Here is a 23,939-nt window from a genome sequence, read left to right as displayed (position 1 = left end):
GTACAACCTAATAGTTTTGAGAGTAACGAGTAAGCGTGACTATGGAAATGCATTTAAGTCAATCGTGAACGCGATGGCAATCGTGCAAAACCGTGAGTATGAGCGATGCGCGTATAAAATTATGCAGTGGGAGCTTTGCAGGACAATTTTTAACGTTCGCAAGTCAAGGATTGGCCATACAGCAAGAAAATAAATTCTTTAGGGTATTGGTAAGTGGCCATCTGGCATCGGGGCTTGCGACATGGAAGGGACATGTGGAGAAAGTGTGCCATTTCTTTCACCTGCAAATGCGGATTGGTGGCAAAACGAACGCTCCCAGACCCTCCCCGCCAACCCGTTCTTCCTCAAAGTTAAAACATTTTCTCAGTCAAATGTGTTGAATTATCCTTCTCGTGCAGAAACGCATTCAAATATTTTCGTCCCAAACTCTAACCCGTTCTATCTGTAGGCCTAACCAATTAAGACCGATAGGCTACCTTGACATACTATTAGTCAAAATGGTGGCACTCTTTATACATTTTAAGTAAAGAAATGTCTTTATACACAGTCTTTAGATGTTTAATGAAGAAACGAATCAACTAGTTTAGTACACAGTGGTATATGGTTGAATATAGTCACTTTTTCACAGCATTTATGTTAATTTTGGTTCCATATTTCATGGAGTTGTCAATATTATTTTCTGTACCTGCAGTAGTTTGAATTGAATGAATTCTGCCCTGAGTAGAGCACATTCCTCCAGAAACAGATGGTCTATCTATATTGTGTCGCCCCAAGGCATCCAATTTTACCATAAATTATTCATTAGATCTGTCCCAAGGGCTTGCCATTGCCCACCCACTGATAGAATTCCCTTCATGATTTAACTTTTTTCCACTCCTTTGTCCAGGGCTCTGAGCTCAAGTTGCCTCACCCTACATTTGTTTAACAATTAAAAAATAAATATACGAACATTTGGTGACAAATCACAGCAAATGAACAGAGTCAGAATGTGCTAGCTTGTTCATTTGTTTAAACTGTGTGCTAGCTAGAAAGCTAAACATGATTTTTACAACTCATATAAAAAGATATTGAACTGTAGGCCCATCCATTAGTCAGTCAGTGGAAATATGGATACTACGTTCCCCAAGAAGCAATGTCAAACATGTTTCCTTGGTGATATTTTCATATGATCTTCCCTGCTTATGTATTCAAGAGACCTGAATAAACCCACTGTCAACACCCCTTTATCAATACACATTACAACCAACTATATCACACTGTCTGCACCCCTTTATCAATACACATTACAACCAACTATATCACACTGTCAGCACCCCTTTATCCACACACATTACAACCAACTATATCACACTGTCAGCACCCCTTTATCCATACACATTACAACCAACTATATCACACTGTCAACACCCCTTTATCCATACACATTACAACCAACTATATCACACTGTCTGCACCCCTTTATCAATACACATTACAACCAACTATATCACACTGTCAGCACCCCTTTATCCATACACATTACAACCAACTATATCACACTGTCAACACCCCTTTATCCACACACATTACAACCAACTATATCACACTGTCAGCACCCCTTTATCAATACACATTACAACCAACTATATCACACTGTCAGCACCCCTTTATCCATACACATTACAACCAACTATATCACTGTCAGCACCCCTTTATCAATACACATTACAACCAACTATATCACACTGTCAGCACCCCTTTATCAATACACATTACAACCAACTATATCACACTGTCAGCACCCCTTTATCAATACACATTACAACCAACTATATCGCACTGTCAGCACCCCTTTATCAATACACATTACAACCAACTATATCACACTGTCAGCACCCCTTTATCAATACACATTACAACCAACTATATCACACTGTCTGCACCCCTTTATCCATACACATTACAACCAACTATATCACACTGTCAGCACCCCTTTATCCATACACATTACAACCAACTATATCACACTGTCAGCACCCCTTTATCCACACACATTACAACCAACTATATCACACTGTCAGCACCCCTTTATCAATACACATTACAACCAACTATATCACACTGTCAGCACCCCTTTATCAATACACATTACAACCAACTATATCACACTGTCAGCACCCCTTTATCAATACACATTACAACCAACTATATCACTGTCAGCACCCCTTTATCAATACACATTACAACCAACTATATCACACTGTCAGCACCCCTTTATCAATACACATTACAACCAACTATATCACACTGTCAGCACCCCTTTATCCACACACATTACAACCAACTATATCACACTGTCAGCACCCCTTTATCCATACACATTACAACCAACTATATCACACTGTCAGCACCCCTTTATCAATACACATTACAACCAACTATATCACACTGTCAGCACCCCTTTATCAATACACATTACAACCAACTATATCACACTGTCAGCACCCCTTTATCCATACACATTACAACCAACTATATCACACTGTCAGCACCCCTTTATCAATACACATTACAACCAACTATATCACTGTCAGCACCCCTTTATCAATACACATTACAACCAACTATATCACTGTCAGCACCCCTTTATCAATACACATTACAACCAACTATATCACACTGTCAGCACCCCTTTATCAATACACATTACAACCAACTATATCACACTGTCAGCACCCCTTTATCAATACACATTACAACCAACTATATCACTGTCAGCACCCCTTTATCAATACACATTACAACCAACTATATCACACTGTCAGCACCCCTTTATCCACACACATTACAACCAACTATATCACACTGTCAGCACCCCTTTATCAATACACATTACAACCAACTATATCACACTGTCAGCACCCCTTTATCAATACACATTACAACCAACTATATCACACTGTCAGCACCCCTTTATCAATACACATTACAACCAACTATATCACACTGTCAGCACCCCTTTATCAATACACATTACAACCAACTATATCACACTGTCAGCACCCCTTTATCCACACACATTACAACCAACTATATCACACTGTCAGCACCCCTTTATCAATACACATTACAACCAACTATATCACACTGTCAGCACCCCTTTATCCACACACATTACAACCAACTATATCACTGTCAGCACCCCTTTATCAATACACATTACAACCAACTATATCACACTGTCAGCACCCCTTTATCCACACACATTACAACCAACTATATCACACTGTCAGCACCCCTTTATCAATACACATTACAACCAACTATATCACACTGTCAGCACCCCTTTATCAATACACATTACAACCAACTATATCACACTGTCAGCACCCCTTTATCAATACACATTACAACCAACTATATCACACTGTCAGCACCCCTTTATCCATACACATTACAACCAACTATATCACACTGTCAGCACCCCTTTATCCATACACATTACAACCAACTATATCACACTGTCAGCACCCCTTTATCCATACACATTACAACCAACTATATCACACTGTCAGCACCCCTTTATCAATACACATTACAACCAACTATATCACACTGTCAGCACCCCTTTATCCATACACATTACAACAACTATATCACACTGTCAGCACCCCTTTATCAATACACATTACAACCAACTATATCACACTGTCAGCACCCCTTTATCCACACACATTACAACCAACTATATTCAAAGGCAAATGTAACTGCTGCACTATGTACCTTAATAAGACAGCTCTGATAAGGATGTGAATGAAATGAGGCGGGATGTTATCAGAGGGAGTTAGATGAACAGGGAGAGGAGGAGAGGTTAACCTCATTGGCTGCCACGTTGAATACCAGAAAAGTTGGTCCATGTAACTGAAAGGAGTAGTTGGCTTTTATTTTTCTTCTCAATCGATGGATGCCACTCACCTCAGGGCTGAGGGTTGGCTGTAAAATGAGATTAGACTGCTGCATTTAACCTATATTCTTCCCTAGACTGAGCTGAGGGTTGGCTGTCAGATGAGATTAGACTGCTGGAAAAGAACCATAAAAGATTTGTCTCCTACTGGCAGCGATTAAGAATTTGCATTTGAGTCAACATTGCTTGACAGTGCTCATTTGCCTGGGATGCCTGGTAAAAGATGATCATCAGAAATGGGAAGAGATTCAAGGTCCATGCCTGCACAGCAAAAACAAGCAGCTTCAGCTTATTACCGTATTTGGCCTCACTGGCCACTCAGTAACATGTATTGGATCATGGCCAATAGTTTGGACAGGTTATGGGCAAAGATCCAACCCCCCCCCAACTCATTTAATCCTCTACTGTAAACATTTAGGTTTTTCACCCCAAAAATATTTAAAACTTGTATTTCACTGCTTCTCAAACCTGATTGTGGGGTCCAGTCTTCCTCTCGGTAACTGTCCTCACTACCAGAGGGTATGTATGATATTGACCAAGCCCATCATTTTACATCACATCTTTCATTGAGCATGATATTTCACTGAAAAGTAGCCAAACTGACAACGTTGCCCTAGGCAACACAACATAGTAGAGGTATGGTACAACGTTGCCTTAGGCAACACAACATAGTAGAGTTATGGCGCAATGTTGCCCTAGGCAACACAACATAGTAGAGGTATGGCACAACGTTGCCCTAGGCAACACAACATAGTAGAGGTATGGCACAGCGTTGCCCTAGGCAACACAACATAGTAGAGGTATGGCACAACGTTGCCCTAGGCAACACAACATAGTAGAGGTATGGCACAACGTTGCCCTAGGCAACACAACATAGTAGAGGTATGGTACAACGTTGCCCTAGGCAACACAACATAGTAGAGGTATGGCACAACGTTGCCCTAGGCAACACAAAGTAACCTACCAAACGGTGTTGTGTTGTCTGAGGGCACCGATGTGTAGTAGAGGGTTAAGACATACTGATGGCGTGCAGTTTGTCACGATCGCTTTTTTATGTAAAAGTGAGTCTGGTCTCGACGGGTCTTATTTGAATGTGGGGCAGGAAGGACTGTGTGAGGGGAAAGGACCATTGTCCATGCAAACATAACATTTGCATGCAAGGTCAGGAAGAGTTCAAGTGACATCAATTGAAGAGGGTGTGTGTGTGGGGGGGAGAATGGAGAGGGAATACGTGGGTGCCTGTTTGTATATGTGTACGGTATGCTCCTCAGAATAGGGGCATGCAGGCTGTGTGTGTGGGGGGGGGGGAGAATGGAGAGGGAATACGTGGGTGCCTGTTTGTATTTGTGATTTCTGTTCCACTAGATTAGTGGGCTGTTATCACTCAAATAATGAGGTCATGGGCCAATAGTTTGACGAGGTAACTTCAACCAACTCTACAGTCTCAGGAAGTATGATGCACACTACGTCATAACTTGTTTCCAAATGAATGCTGATTTTCTATGAGCTCACAAGTGTTCTACCACTTTAATAATTTGGAATGTAAGTTAGAGTATTGTTGACTTTTCTTTTGTTAAAACTAGTCATTTATGTCAAGGCCCACAGGAAATGTTGAATTAAACCTGAATTTGTCCCACAGATATTTGAGTATCAGTTTAAACCCCCCAACAGGAATGAAAGCCACACGCTGTAAGATGTGTTTACCATCAGAGTGGGTCCACCGACGTGAACACAGGAATAATATTCCCAGTGGCATTTCAACACCTTTTCAAAAAGTAAATATAGCACTTGATTATATTCTATGATTATGTACTACAGATAATATCCGTAGTGACATTCCACTAGACTAGAGCCACATTACACCATGAATCAGATCAGATATTATCATATCTGTAGTGACATTCCACTAGACTAGAGCCACATTACACCATGAATCAGATCAGATATTATCATATCCGTAGTGACATTCCACTAGACTAGAGCCACATTACAGCATGAATCAGATCAGATATTATCATATCTGTAGTGACATTCCACTAGACTAGAGCCACATTACACCATGAATCAGATCAGATATTATCATATCTGTAGTGACATTCCACTAGACTAGAGCCACATTACACCATGAATCAGATCAGATATTATCATATCTGTAGTGACATTCCACTAGACTAGAGCCACATTACACCATGAATCAGATCAGATATTATCATATCCGTAGTGACATTCCACTAGACTAGAGCCACATTACACCATGAATCAGATCAGATATTATCATATCTGTAGTGACATTCCACTAGACTAGAGCCACATTACACCATGAATCAGATCAGATATTATCATATCCGTAGTGACATTCCACTAGACTAGAGCCACATTACAGCATGAATCAGATCAGATATTATCATATCTGTAGTGACATTCCACTAGACTAGAGCCACATTACACCATGAATCAGATCAGATATTATCATATCTGTAGTGACATTCCACTAGACTAGAGCCACATTACACCATGAATCAGATCAGATATTATCATATCCGTAGTGACATTCCACTAGACTAGAGCCACATTACACCATGAATCAGATCAGATATTATCATATCCGTAGTGACATTCCACTAGACTAGAGCCACATTACACCATGAATCAGATCAGATATTATCATATCCGTAGTGACATTCCACTAGACTAGAGCCACATTACAGCATGAATCAGATCAGATATTATCATATCTGTAGTGACATTCCACTAGACTAGAGCCACATTACACCATGAATCATATGATTACAACATGTCTACAAATCACAAAGAAGAATGCTGTAATGCATCCAAACTGTAACAATATACAATTTGCCATCTCTGTAATAGGTTGTGAAATAAGATTTCCAAGAACCAAATAAATGTCAGAGAAGAAGTGATTCTTAAAAGCTGAGTACTTTATCACAGACATACATATAGAATAGTGCCTGCACACTCATGGGAAAAAAATAAATGATGACAAATCAACAGACAGGTTGGAGAGTTTGGCCAACCTGTTCAACAGTGCCTCATAAGATGTGATCTACTTACAGTCGCTAACATAGTTACTTACCAGAGGCGTGTCTTGTCGCTCTGTCATGGCTGTGGTCTAATGTGCAGTCAGCTTCCCTCCAGTCACCGATCTCTGCTCTGGGGCAAGTGACACCAGGTGAGCCCTTGGGGACTCCAGGAAGCAGCAGGTAGGTAAGCCACGCCCTGGCCTTCCTCTGACCAATCACAGTCTCCAATGAGCTCCATTATATTTGCATCATTATCTGCACCACCAGTGCACCTGTACAGGAGTCCCATCAGAACAATGTGATACACAGGGCTACACTACAGGGGATTATTCAATGGGCAGAATACAACAACTGATAACTGATATAATACAACAACTGATAACTGATATAATACAACAACTGATAACTGATATAATACAATAACTGATAACTGATATAATACAATAACTGATAACTGATATAATACTACAACTGATAAGTGATATAATACAACAACTGATAACTGATATAATACAACAACTGATAACTGATATAATACAACAACTGATAACTGATATAATACCACAACTGATAACTGATATAATACAACAACTGATAACTGATATAATACAACAACTGATAACTGATATAATACAACAACTGATAACTGATATAATACCACAACTGATAACTGATATAATACAACAACTGATAACTGATATAATACAACAACTGATAACTGATATAATACAACAACTGATATAATACTACAACTGATAACTGATATAATACAACAACTGATATAATACCACAACTGATAACTGATATAATACCACAACTGATAACTGATATAATACAACAACTGATAACTGATATAATACAACAACTGATAACTGATATAATACAACAACTGATAACTGATATAATACAACAACTGATAACTGATATAATACAACAACTGATAACTGATATAATACAACAACTGATAACTGATATAATACAACAACTGATAACTGATATAATACAACAACTGATAACTGATATAATACAACAACTGATAACTGATATAATACTACAACTGATAACTGATATAATACAACAACTGATAACTGATATAATACAACAACTGATAACTGATATAATACAACAACTGATAACTGATATAATACAACAACTGATATACAACTGATATAATACAACAACTGATAACTGATATAATACAATAACTGATATAATACAACAACTGATAACTGATATAATACCACAACTGATAACTGATATAATACAACAGATATAATACAACAACTGATAACTGATATAATACCACAACTGATATAATACTACAACTGATATACAACTGATATAATACTACAACTGATATACAACTGATATAATACAACAACTGATAACTGATATGATACCACAACTGATAACTGATATAATACAACAACTGATTTAATACAACAACTGATTTAATACAACAACTGATATAATACAACAACTGATATAATACAACAACTGATATAATACAACAACTGATATAATACGATAACTGATATAATATGATAACTGATATAATACAATAATTGATATAATACAACTGATATGATACAATAACTGATAACTGATCAAGACAAAGGAGATGATTGTGGACTACAGGAAAAGGAGAACCGAGCACGCCCCCATTCTCATCGACGGGGCTGTAGTGGAGCAGGTTGAGAGCTTCAAGTTCCTTGGCGTCCACATCACCAACAAACTAACATGGTCCAAGCACCCCAAGACAGTTCTGAAGAGGGCATGACAAAACCTATTCCCCCTTAGGAGACTGAAAAGATTTGGCATGGGTCCTCAGATCCTCAAAAAGGTTTTACAACTGCACCATCGGGAGCATCCTGACTGGTTGCATCACTGCCTGGTATGGCAACTGCTCAGCCTCCGACCGCAAGGCACTACAGAGGGTAGTACGTACGGCCCAGTACATCACTGGGGCCAAGCTTCCTGCCATCCAGGACCTCTATATCAGGAGGTGTCAGAGGAAGGCCCTAAAAATGGTCAAAGACTCCAGCCACCCTAGACAGACTGTTCTCTCTGCTACCACACGGCAAGCATACCGGATCGCCAAGTCTAGGTCCAAGAGGCTACTAAACAGCTTCTACCCTCAAGCCATAAGACTCCTGAACAGCTAATCAAATGGCTACCCAGACTATCCCCCCCACGCTGCTGCTACTCTCTGTTATTATCTATGCATAGTCACTTCAATAACTCTACCTGCATGTACATAATTACCTCAGTTACCTCGACACCGGTTCCCCTCGCACATTGACTCTGTACCGGTACCCCACTGTAAGGTCTACCTACACCTGTTGTACTCGGCGCATGTGACAAATACATTTTGATTTGAACACTGGGTTAGATTGTGGATGCTATAATACTTGCCACTGGGGGTCAGTATATCACCATAAAGTTACAAATAAAACGGTTTAAGGGTGGTCTAATGTGGTCTTGGGTTGGTTTTAATGAAACGAAGGACATTCATTGTATTTATATTGAACATTGTAACTTGTATACAGGTAGACCAGAGAAGCTACATCCCTTTTTGATTGGCAGATGAGTGGCAACCCTGATTAGAAGCACCTGCTGCTCATCAGTTGCTCACCGTGTTCCCTATAAATGCTGTTTTGAATGGAAAAACATTGTACAGAAAAGTCTGTGTATGCGATCACTGATGCAGTGAAAATAATAATAATATTAACAACAACAACAACAATAATAATAATAATAATAATAAGTATTATTATTATTATTATTAAGTAAGCGACATCTTTTTGAATGCAGACCCATCACACATTTTTGCTTATCTGAATTTACGGGTTTTACGCACCAACCAAACTTCTGGGAGAGCCTGACGGTCCCCTTTTGATTGGCCACGACACCACACAATTTCCAGGATGAATCCACCCAAGTTTTCAATTCATATTACTTTCTCCAAATTCTCCTTCAGCTTGGATAGGCTGAAACGACTAAAGTAATTAAACAGAGTGTAATAACCAGTATATTGATAAGCATATCCTCGTCTATTTCATTTGAACATGCTTCAAATAACCTCTATAATGTTCTGAAACCTATTAGCTGTCTACCTGTTCCACTGAGGATATGACACATTTTCGAAGCAAAGTTGTCTTTTGTTAAAAGGTAAAGGCCAACACGGTTTAAAACCTTTTAAAATAGCCGCATTTATTAAAGGCTGGAATCAATCCGTATCGCGGAAATATTGCATGAGATTTACATTGAAATGTAAAGGAAATTTCCGATTGAGCCGATATAGACAGCGTTTATAGTTAATGCCGTCTCCGCTCATTCCTTTTACATTTCAATCCAGCTATAACGCGGATCTTCCGCGATTTCGACGATACAGATTGAATCCAGCCCTAAACAGCAGAAATACGTAGGCTACAATCACTCCTGCAGTGCAGAAGGCTGTCATTAAACTTCCAAAAGTGAACCTCATTTGGTGCCATTCCAAATACCCACCCAATTAGACTACTATTTTAATGTTATGTTTATTTTTATTGCAACAATAACAATATTACACATCAATACAGGGACATTCCTGTGAATACAATGAAACAATAAAATAATAATAGAACACCAGGCGAATCCCCCCCCCCAAAAAGGAATAATTCAGGACATCATTTATATGCGACAAGGCAATGAGACATTAACAGACATTCAGAGACATGACTCCATTTACATTTATGAATATAGTATTTGGCCAAGAGAATAATGATGTTAATAAAATAGTTATGATGGGAATTACAAGGATAAGCATAACGCCGTTTAACATCATCAAAGGTAAACATAGGTCATTCTGGAGATTTTATACACAACCATTCATGAATTTCAATCCATAGTTCACTAGAATGGCAGCATGAAACAAATAAATGCTGTATAGATTCTGAATCAGAGGAACATAAAACACAAGGCATTTTGTCAAAATGGAATCTTTTGTGCAAGAAATCCTTAACTGGATAAATGGAAGAACATATTTTAAAATGTGTTTCTTTAACTTTTGGGATAACCGGCCAATTAAGGTAAAAGGTAGTCGCTTTTGACCATAGCATGGTGGTCGGTCACGTCCCTAGCAATATATTGAATTATAATCACCAAAAATGACTTCATTAACTGCCGATCATATCCACTTATTGTTGAATTTTTTTATCCAAAAGACTCCAGTCATTATTTGTAAACTTGGACAACAGGGAACAACCTCATATAACAAAGTGCACTTAATAAGTCCAAGTAAAGGAAGTGGAATTGCTTTGCAAACCTTCATATATTCTCTCTGAGTAATATTAACCTGAAATTGACCAATGAACTGATCAAACGGCAAAAACGCCTAATTAGACTACAATCACGCCATTTAAAAGGTGAAAGGGGCGTGTTTTCACGCTAATGGACAACCAATAATCAAGACCGGGCAATATATAGGCGGTATCCTCGGGCCTTTAAATAGCCTACCTCCGCTCACAAAATGGCAGTGATCGCAGCGGGAAGTTAGAGGTAACATCCATTTTCTATTTATTCAAGACTGGAAATATTGCTGGACGTCATGACAAACGTTCAGACGCCAACTGGTTTGGCAAGCCCGGTGGCAGAGAGAGCAACTCTTCCCCGTCGCCATTCAAGCGTTTGTCGGAACTTATTTGGACCCATCGACCATGACGCGCTGAACCGCGAGTTGAAGGCGACGCTGAAGGAAATCTCTGAACGAGACCAGCGTCGATGGAATTTCCACTTCGAGACAGACACACCAATTCCCGGGAGTTACGAATGGGAAGGAATGTCAGCGGAGTCGATGCCTGCCTTCTACCAGGAGTCAGAAGTTGGCGCACGCAGGTAAGCCAAGCACTAGCGGTTCTGGGGGGTTATTTTCAACTTGTTGTGTGATCTTTATGGCCGATGCGCACCTATACGTTTTATCTATAATTACTCTTCATATGACAAGGATTAAAATGGATTTGCCAGTAGATCGTCCACTTGATTAATGATGGCCACTAGCTAAGATATTGCCATGTTCAGTCCAATCAAAGCTACTGTACATTTAATTTTATCTGTGGCCGATGACATTGAGCCGCCTTGGAAAGGCACGTAGAATTATATTACATGTCTGGACCCAAAGGGCTGAAATGTGATGTCTATCCTTACTAGCCGCTTAAACTTGGCGATGTACTGTCCCCATGCGTGACAGAACACTGAGCCAATCATGGCGCAATGTTCCTATTTTCTGCTGGCTTGCCGCACCACTGCAGAAAGCACTGAGCTAGGCTGAAACGCATGCATTTTGGCGCTGCCTTAAGACATACTTGTCTGTATGGGCTTTAACTCATTTATACATTTTTGTTACGTTTGCAAACTGATGTGACACATATTAATGCCAAAATAACATGCAAGCCTCTAGTTTTTTTTTGTTGCTAAAAATGTGGGTCTCCCTCCCAAATAGACCCTAGCTTGTGGATGCTTTACTGACCCCCCCAGTGGCAACTATATCACCATAACGTCACAAACAGCTCGAGGGTGGTCTCATGTTGGCTCTGCTGGAACATGCTAAACCCACATTATGAACAATATATTTATATTGGAAATGAATAAGCCACACGAGAGGCCGCCACACCACTTGCCTGTAACTTGTATACAGGTAGACCAGAAGCCACATTGTTAATTGGCAGATGAGTGGCAACCCTAATTAGAAGCACCTGCTGCTCACCTGTGTTCACTAAGTGCTGGTTTGAATGAAAAAGATTTGTACCTAAACACTGAAGGCTGGAAAGCAGAAACGTCTGTGTACGCATCCCTGATGCAGCGACAATATGACCGACAACTTTAAATGCGGATATCACATTTTTGTATATCGGGAATTACGTGTTTTACGCACCAACCAAACTTCTAGGAGAGCCCGATGTTCCTCTTTTGATAGGCCACGACACCACAATTTACATTCAAGCAACAACCCCAAAAAATCAGTAGGTTCTCAATTGTCCTTCAGTTTGGCTAGGCAGAAACGCTTAAAGTAGTAACCAGTATATTGATTAGCCTATCCTCGCCTGTATCATTGGAACAGGCTTCAAATAACGGCCTATGTTCTGAAACCTATTAGCTCTACATGTTCCACTGAGGATAAGGCACATTTTCGAAGCAACGTTTTTTGTTTGGAAAGGTGTTGGTCTACACGGTATAAAGCCTTTTTAAAATGTCCACCTGTAAGGCTAGATTCCATTCGTATTGCAGAAGATCTGCTTTAAAAGGTCATTTCCGATTGAGCCGACATATGCAGGGTTTACCGTGAACGCAGTCTCTGCTCATTGCCTTTTCAATTTAAATCCAGTAAAGCTCGAACTCATCTCAACTCTGAAGATGCCTAAACGTTTGATTTGGATGTGTGGTGTGAAAAATGTTATGTTATATATTCTGAAATATGGGGGCGTGACATGATCAAACCAAACATGAGTTTTTGGAATGAGTTAGTGGATTTATGGTCAGTAATGCACAAGGCTGAGTACGTATTGTTAGTGTAAAAACAGGAATACAAGAGAACAGTGTAGGAAGGAATTTAAGAAAGCAGCATGTGTTGACTGGCTATTTTGAACAGATATCAGAGGGTCAGTTATTACACCTTGAGGAGACGCAGACAAGAGATCCTCAACAGTTTACGCCAAATAAGTTAGTACAAGCATTGTAATGGGGGGGGGGGGGGGGCTGAACTCTGATTTTACACAGGTACTTAAGGGTTTTTTTCTCAAGTAACCAACGTGGCATTTTGAGGAATAATTTTATAACATGTTCCCTGAACTAAACTGGAAAATACGTTAGAACCCTCTTATACATTTAACCCGTATTTAAATGGTGGAAGAAAATGTTTTTCGTAAATCCAGAGCATATCTTCTGTCTGTACAATAATCAGAACTGGATTACATGAAGACAAGCCTACTTTTGCATGTTTCGTTTTTTTTCCAGAAAGCTTTTGATTTTGTAAATGGGGATCTTTTAGCCTGTAGTTTGAAGACAGGGGTTGATGGGACATTTTATCAAGCAAGCCAGTCTCCACAAAGTACCAGTTGCGTGTTAATGAGTATCGTACAGATTGGTTTCCCACACCCTCGGGTGTAAACAAGGAGACGCCTTCACGGGCTTTGTTTTATAAATGATTTGGTAAAAAAGTTAAATATTGGAGTAAGAAATAATGTAATGTTAAGTATTATTTTGATGGCATAACAAGAACTGCGGAAGATGTAATCTGCAGTCAAATTGGTGTATAAATGGCAACTCATGATGAACCAGACAAACACAGATAATGCATTTTAGAAAACCAGCTACTAAGAAGTGCTTTGGTGAGAACGTTCTTCAGTTGACTAACATTTTATAAATATTGCTGTTTATTGATAAACATGTTACCTTTCTATACGCAACGTCTGCCCTGGCCGACTCGGCAAGTAGAGCTCTGAGTTATAGGAAACTCAAGATATTGGTTATGCTACGTATTCCAAACTGTATCACATGCGTGTCCTGTTCTGGACTATGCTGCAGGAGTGTGGGGTGCTAAGATTTTAAAAACGACCATGTTCATAGCAGAGCAGTACGTTACTTTTAGGTCTCCATAAATTTGCACCTGTACTTGCAATAACTGGGGCCATGGGCTGGGACCCAGGTGAGATATGGATTAGACTGTTGGATATGCCAGAATGGCTAGCTGTTTCGGTGGGCTCTAACCATAGACCCCTATGCCTGGGCAACATGTCTGAACATCTGCACGAATCTACATTTAAGGGAAACATAGATATGATTAAACAACTGATTCCATATGAAGACAATGGGTGGAGATGAATCATGAACCTGGTTACGGGTGAATTCTTTAAGATATTATGATATGTATGACCTTCCTAAAAGCTGTGCACAGATCAGGGATTATGCCTCTGCGTATTGAAACAGGTCGGTATTGTGGTGAAGCGGAAAGACGATGTTACTATTGTGACCTAGAAATGGAGAATTAAACTCATTTGATCCTCGATTGCCCTTTTCTACCACGATACATGCTTGCTCTTATTCCAGACAGCACATCAGATATACCCTGGTGTAACCGATGTGAAATGGCTGGTTAGTTGGCGGTGGTGCGCGAATAGCGTTTCAATCAGTGACGTCACCCGCTCTGAGACCTGAAGTGGTTGTTCCTCTTGCGTTGCAAGAGCTGCGGCTTTTGTGGCGCGATGGGTAACGATGCTTCGCGGGGTGTCAGTCGACCTGCGCAGAGGGTCCCTGGTTCAAGCCCAGGTTGGGGCGAGGAAAGAGACGGAAGCTACACTGGCACTATGTTGAGTGATTAGGAGAAATTGAAATTTGTTTTGTCCCTTGTATTTCCGGATATTTAGATAAAGCCTGGAATTAAAAAAGGTTACCTTTAATTCAAATGTAAAAACATTTAGCTTCTGTGTATATAGGCTTGTCTGCCATATGAATAGTCGTTGTTCCAGACTGGATCCTAGTGACATGTTTTCTCTCTATGGTGTGTATTTTACTGCTCCAGGGTTGTAATTATTGTTTGGCTAACCTTCAATATTATGTATGGTTTATTTTTCACTCTGATGCGCAATGCAGAGCACACCGAAAGAAATAATTTAATTACCATAGTGAAACATTAAACCACCTGAAAGTTAACCACATTAGGCGGCATCCTCGGTCCTTTAAAAGCCTACCTACATCCACAGGTCGCAGTTGACGTTAGAAACAGCCCAGTGTGAATCAATTTCCTATTTCTTCAAGACTGGACATATAACTGGATGTCTTGACAAACTTTCCGTCACCAACTGGTTTGGAGAGCCCGGTTGCACAGAGCAACTGTTTCGCCATACAAGCTTTTGTCGGAACTTATCTGGAACCATCGACCTTATACCAGGAGTCGACAATCTGGAGGTATGAGAGGTCAGGTTGTGACGTTCGACAGACTATAGCGCAGAGGTTCACTCATGTACGTGGTTGTTGCCTCAACCAAACCCCTCTATCAGACTGCACTTTGTTCCATCGAAGTAGTCCCCAATACGAGGAAATGTAACTCTAACCCAACACTATGTATTCGGAGTAAGGACATCTTATGAACGTGCAGTCAACGTTACTCAAATTATAGGTAAGTCTACACAGTGGCGATTTTTAGCGTCTACATTTCGGTGGGGCAAACCATGTTCTGTTAGGCCGTCATTGAAAATAAGATTTCTTAACTGACTTGCCTAGTTAAATAATAGTACAAACTATGGCAAGGCAAGGATGCTCGATTAAGAGGTAATCTAATTCTGATTAAGACAATGAGCATGTGAAGATTAACTTTGTTCAGCACTTTTGAAATGTACAATGACAGAATTCAGAACGTGGGCTTTAATAAAAAAAAAAAGTTCTTCCTGTACAAGTCAGACCCATAGGATAAAGGGGGCATATAAAGCGAACAATGAAAGCTCTTACAATATTCGATGACAGTTATCTAAAATGGGCTGTAGGTTACATGTGCACAACCAAGTTAAAACATCAGGCTAATATGGGAGGGGGGAGGGACCAAGTCTACAGTATACATACCTCCCTGGCATATTACATAACTTATGCAGCATACAATACATTTTTGGACTCACTGCAGTGCTCACTTGAACAGGAAGGTGGTCTTTGTGGGCAAATTATCATTTAACTTTGTCAGTTTGGAATTCTCTGGATTTATGGTGCTTTCTAGATAACTTGGGGGGTTTGAAACCAGGTTGACTTGTCAGCGCTCTAGACTTGGAACTCCGAGGTAGATTTTGAACCCTCATTCATTTTCCCAGTCGGCACTTGTTCTTCCCCTCCCCACCTCTTCTCAAACTTTCTTTTTTAAAAGCTTGGAGAAGAGACCCTTAAACCCAGACTTTGACCCCACACCCTCTGCCAACTAGCTGGCAGCTTTGCAGGTCAGCCACTGACTCCTTCCAAACCACTCATTGTTGAAATTGCAATTTCCAACTTGTGTTGTTTATGGCTGACCTTGAGGCTTCTTGGATTGGAATATCTACTGTAACTATGGCAACACCCAAGGGGGCATGAACTTTCTATCTCTCCCTGTAGTTATTTTAACAGAACAGGTGAGGCTCAACTGCCCTGAATAACTAGCTGCCACTAACACAAACTCCTTAATGAGCAACTTGTTTTAATGACTTGCCAACTAGTTTAGTTTATTAATTTGACCACTTTAAAAATATATTTTTTTAAAAGCACAACTTAAGCCATACATGCACATGGATAAAACAAAGTCTGGGACTTATTTCCATTGTGGTCCTCTTGAGACAAGATGGCTAGACAAGATCAAACACAGTATGGCAGTGAAATCATAAAACATTACTACATAACGAAGTTCTTGTTTTGACTATGAATTGAAGGCTAACCGTTCTACACTTCTTCCCTGCAGATTTGTTCCCAATGAGGAGAAGAAATGAGATGACTAGCCCCCAGCACAATTCTTCACTCAATTCCCCTTGAACGCCACGCAGAGGGACCCGTTCGATTAACCACGCTGACAAATGCTACCATCTGCCGCTTCTGCAGTTAATATTTTCATCTCGGACAAAAGATGGAGTAACCCTCCCAAATAAGGCAACATATGTATTTAAAAAATAATTCAACTAACTTGTGTTAATTTATTACGTGTCTGAGATTGTTTTAAATGATATCTGTGAAAGACAATTTATTTGCATTTCTGCTCACTGTATTGATTAGTGAGCCCTCAAATGATACTTAAGGCTAATTTGCTACGTAGGTCATCTGCCTTTTTTGCATTTTTCGGTTGGACAAAAGATGTTGGCCTAGGTTTTTTTTGCCGAAGTAACAATGTCTTATTCTATTTAAAATATTTTATTTGATTTCAACTAACTTATGTTTTAATTCAACTAAGTTTTCTGCGATTGTTTAAATGGTAGCTGGGGAAACTTATTAAAACAATGTAGTTTACATTTTGACTTTCTGCTTACTTTGTTGCATTAGTGAGCCCTCAAATGGCTAACGAGGTGAACAGGGACACCACCTGCCCATGCACACCCCTCACACACTAGAGAAACAATAAGAGCAGCAGTCGTTCCATTTGACAGCACTTGAAGAGTGCCTCAATAAATTGTAGCAGCAGTAGACCTATAGACTAGCCCTCCTACTATGGATGACTTATGAGATCTGCCTCCATTATGGCTCGTTGGTAGATATACTAATCCCACGAGCTATAATTTACTGCTCATAATTCCGCACGGAGATGCAGATGATATTGCCCTCACTGTCGATATGCAAATCAACTGATCCATTCAACATGTAAGTATATTTCCGATATGAGACCAATGTGGAGGTTTTCTGACTGCCTTAACAGGGTATTGGAGAAGATCTCTCTGATTTGTGCCTGTTGAGGCCACGGGTTAGCAATGAACCCTGAGACGGGATTGCTAGCAAGGCTGGAAATTCAAAACATCAAAAATCTAATAATTTCAATTTCTCAAACAATCAACTATTTTACACCATTTAAAAGAAACATCTCCTTAATCTAACCACATTGTTCGATTTTCAAAGAGGCTTTACGGCAAAAGCATAAAGTTAGATTATGTTAGGACAGTACATAGCCACAAAAGTACAAACATCCATTTTCAATTCAAGGTCAGGCGTCACCAAAAGCAGAAACCAGCTAAAATTATGCACCAACCTTTGACAATCTCCATCAGATGACACTCCTAGGACATTATGTTATACAATACATGCATTTTTTGTTCCATCAAGTTCATATTTATATCCAAAAACCGCATTTTACAGTAGCGGTGAAATTCTGTTTTTTTTTTTTTTTTTCTTTTTTTCTTTTTTCTTCTCTGAAATGCTTCCGGTGAACAACGTTACAATTTTCAAAATTACTATTCGAAAACCTTGGTAAATTATAATATTGTCATTCAAATAATTATAGTTTAACATTTCGTAAATGATACTGTCTTGCCAGATTTCAAAATAACTTTACTGGGAAATCACAAGTTGCAATAAACCAGGTGCTGTGCTAAGAACAATAAGCTAGCCTAATTAGCTTAGCATCATCTTGTAACCATGTAATATCAATAATACTATTGTCAATAATCCATTACCTTTGATTATCTTCATCCATTGGCAGTTCCAGGAATTCCAGGTCCACAACAAATGTGGTTTCTTTTGACAAAGTTCATAATTGATGTCCAAATAACTCCAAGTTGTTCCATGTTGTTAGTGCTTCGGTGGCTACTAAAAAGTAGCGCGGGGGGGTGTGTGAAGTCACGGCAAAAAGTTACAAAAATAATCTATGTTTGTTCAAACATGTCAAACGTTTAGCATCAATCTTTAGAGCCATTTTTAACGTGAAACATCAGTAATGTTTCAACCCGACTTCACCTGTGTCTAGAAAAACGTTTTTTAAAAATGTCTCGTGTCTCATGATTGCGCAGGTGCAGGCCATAATGGAAGTGACGACATCCCACGGACGTCAACTTCAATGCATTCTAATTTGCTCCCTGTTAATCATGGAAGCTTCAAACAACTTTATAAAGATCGCTGACATCTAGTGGAATCCGTAGGAGTTGCGAACTGAATCCTTTCTCACTATGGTATCTAATAAACAATGACACTAAATAGTACAGCCACAAAATTCTCATTTTTTTTTAAATCTATTTTTCTCAGGTTTTTGCCTGCAATATGAGTTTTGTTATACTTAGACACCATTCAAACTGTTTTAGAAAATTCAGAGTTTTCTATCCGAATGTGTTAATAATATGCATATCCTAGCTTCTGAGTTGGTGTAGGAGGCAGTTAAAAATGGGCACGTATTTTTTTCAAAATTCTCAATACTGCCACCGTGGCCCGTAGAGGTTAACACCCTAGACATCTGTATAGTACTAGACCAAACAATGTAACACGTAATCAAGACCTGCACATGATTGTCGTTTCTTTTCAAATTCTGTGTTAACTCCAAGTGCTTTTCAATAATATCAGGCTATGAAGATGGCCAACCGTTAATGGCAGGTGCACACTATTTGACTTACCTTTTCTAAAGAAAATACGTCTGTCATAAACAAGTTCAGAAGTGCAATACATTGTATCTTAACCTACGTCTGCCTGTAGAGTAACGTGTCAACTTTTAAATTGACCTATCAAAGACTAATGAATACAACCACAATTAAATGTATCAGATTTGGTCTGGTTCTAGTAGAAGTACAACCTAATAGTTTTGAGAGTAACGAGTAAGCGTGACTATGGAAATGCATTTAAGTCAATCGTGAACGCGATGGCAATCGTGCAAAACCGTGAGTATGAGCGATGCGCGTATAAAATTATGCAGTGGGAGCTTTGCAGGACAATTTTTAACGTTCGCAAGTCAAGGATTGGCCATACAGCAAGAAAATAAATTCTTTAGGGTATTGGTAAGTGGCCATCTGGCATCGGGGCTTGCGACATGGAAGGGACATGTGGAGAAAGTGTGCCATTTCTTTCACCTGCAAATGCGGATTGGTGGCAAAACGAACGCTCCCAGACCCTCCCCGCCAACCCGTTCTTCCTCAAAGTTAAAACATTTTCTCAGTCAAATGTGTTGAATTATCCTTCTCGTGCAGAAACGCATTCAAATATTTTCGTCCCAAACTCTAACCCGTTCTATCTGTAGGCCTATCCAATTAAGACCGATAGGCTACCTTGACATACTATTAGTCAAAATGGTGGCACTCTTTATACATTTTAAGTAAAGAAATGTCTTTATACACAGTCTTTAGATGTTTAATGAAGAAACGAATCAACTAGTTTAGTACACAGTGGTATATGGTTGAATATAGTCACTTTTTCACAGCATTTATGTTAATTTTGGTTCCATATTTCATGGAGTTGTCAATATTATTTTCTGTACCTGCAGTAGTTTGAATTGAATGAATTCTGCCCTGAGTAGAGCACATTCCTCCAGAAACAGATGGTCTATCTATATTGTGTCGCCCCAAGGCATCCAATTTTACCATAAATTATTCATTAGATCTGTCCCAAGGGCTTGCCATTGCCCACCCACTGATAGAATTCCCTTCATGATTTAACTTTTTTCCACTCCTTTGTCCAGGGCTCTGAGCTCAAGTTGCCTCACCCTACATTTGTTTAACAATTAAAAAATAAATATACGAACATTTGGTGACAAATCACAGCAAATGAACAGAGTCAGAATGTGCTAGCTTGTTCATTTGTTTAAACTGTGTGCTAGCTAGAAAGCTAAACATGATTTTTACAACTCATATAAAAAGATATTGAACTGTAGGCCCATCCATTAGTCAGTCAGTGGAAATATGGATACTACGTTCCCCAAGAAGCAATGTCAAACATGTTTCCTTGGTGATATTTTCATATGATCTTCCCTGCTTATGTATTCAAGAGACCTGAATAAACCCACTGTCAACACCCCTTTATCAATACACATTACAACCAACTATATCACACTGTCTGCACCCCTTTATCAATACACATTACAACCAACTATATCACACTGTCAGCACCCCTTTATCCATACACATTACAACCAACTATATCACACTGTCAGCACCCCTTTATCAATACACATTACAACCAACTATATCACACTGTCAGCACCCCTTTATCCATACACATTACAACCAACTATATCACACTGTCTGCACCCCTTTATCAATACACATTACAACCAACTATATCACACTGTCAGCACCCCTTTATCCACACACATTACAACCAACTATATCACACTGTCAGCACCCCTTTATCAATACACATTACAACCAACTATATCACACTGTCAGCACCCCTTTATCCATACACATTACAACCAACTATATCACACTGTCAACACCCCTTTATCAATACACATTACAACCAACTATATCACACTGTCAGCACCCCTTTATCCATACACATTACAACCAACTATATCACACTGTCAGCACCCCTTTATCCATACACATTACAACCAACTATATCACACTGTCAGCACCCCTTTATCCATACACATTACAACCAACTATATCACACTGTCAGCACCCCTTTATCAATACACATTACAACCAACTATATCACACTGTCAGCACCCCTTTATCAATACACATTACAACCAACTATATCACACTGTCAGCACCCCTTTATCAATACACATTACAACCAACTATATCACACTGTCAGCACCCCTTTATCAATACACATTACAACCAACTATATCACACTGTCAGCACCCCTTTATCAATACACATTACAACCAACTATATCACACTGTCAGCACCCCTTTATCAATACACATTACAACCAACTATATCACACTGTCAACACCCCTTTATCAATACACATTACAACCAACTATATCACACTGTCAGCACCCCTTTATCCACACACATTACAACCAACTATATCACACTGTCAGCACCCCTTTATCCACACACATTACAACCAACTATATCACACTGTCAGCACCCCTTTATCAATACACATTACAACCAACTATATCACACTGTCAGCACCCCTTTATCAATACACATTACAACCAACTATATCACACTGTCAGCACCCCTTTATCAATACACATTACAACCAACTATATCACACTGTCAGCACCCCTTTATCCATACACATTACAACCAACTATATCACTGTCAGCACCCCTTTATCAATACACATTACAACCAACTATATCACACTGTCAGCACCCCTTTATCCATACACATTACAACCAACTATATCACACTGTCAGCACCCCTTTATCAATACACATTACAACCAACTATATCACACTGTCAGCACCCCTTTATCAATACACATTACAACCAACTATATCACACTGTCAGCACCCCTTTATCAATACACATTACAACCAACTATATCACTGTCAGCACCCCTTTATCAATACACATTACAACCAACTATATCACACTGTCAGCACCCCTTTATCCATACACATTACAACCAACTATATCACACTGTCAGCACCCCTTTATCAATACACATTACAACCAACTATATCACACTGTCAGCACCCCTTTATCAATACACATTACAACCAACTATATCACACTGTCAGCACCCCTTTATCAATACACATTACAACCAACTATATCACACTGTCAGCACCCCTTTATCCATACACATTACAACCAACTATATCACACTGTCAGCACCCCTTTATCCACACACATTACAACCAACTATATCACTGTCAGCACCCCTTTATCAATACACATTACAACCAACTATATCACACTGTCAGCACCCCTTTATCAATACACATTACAACCAACTATCACTGTCAGCACCCCTTTATCAATACACATTACAACCAACTATATCACACTGTCAGCACCCCTTTATCAATACACATTACAACCAACTATATCACACTGTCAGCACCCCTTTACCCATACACATTACAACCAACTATATCACACTGTCAGCACCCCTTTATCAATACACATTACAACCAACTATATCACACTGTCAGCACCCCTTTATCCACACACATTACAACCAACTATATCACTGTCAGCACCCCTTTATCAATACACATTACAACCAACTATATCACACTGTCAGCACCCCTTTATCCACACACATTACAACCAACTATATCACACTGTCAGCACCCCTTTATCAATACACATTACAACCAACTATATCACACTGTCAGCACCCCTTTATCCACACACATTACAACCAACTATATCACACTGTCAGCACCCCTTTATCAATACACATTACAACCAACTATATCACACTGTCAGCACCCCTTTATCCATACACATTACAACCAACTATATCACACTGTCAGCACCCCTTTATCAATACACATTACAACCAACTATATCACACTGTCAGCACCCCTTTATCCACACACATTACAACCAACTATATCACACTGTCAGCACCCCTTTATCAATACACATTAC

The 23,939-nt window shown here is 39.4% G+C and overlaps 1 long non-coding RNA gene across 1 annotated transcript; it reads left to right on the top strand.

Moving 5' to 3' along the window:
* Window positions 1–11,472: 11,472 nt before the first annotated feature.
* LOC115166779 (uncharacterized) lies at window positions 11,473–17,970 on the top strand. The gene is made up of 2 exons (XR_003870365.1): window positions 11,473–11,859; window positions 17,432–17,970. It is a non-coding gene; the product is annotated as an uncharacterized LOC115166779 (long non-coding RNA).
* The last annotated feature ends 5,969 nt before the right edge of the window (window positions 17,971–23,939 follow it).

Source organism: Salmo trutta, chromosome 29 (genome assembly GCF_901001165.1).
Source record: "Salmo trutta chromosome 29, fSalTru1.1, whole genome shotgun sequence".
NCBI classification, from domain to species: domain Eukaryota; kingdom Metazoa; phylum Chordata; class Actinopteri; order Salmoniformes; family Salmonidae; genus Salmo; species Salmo trutta.
Note: the sequence above shows the minus strand (reverse complement) of the source record. Positions and strands in the feature narration are given on the sequence as shown.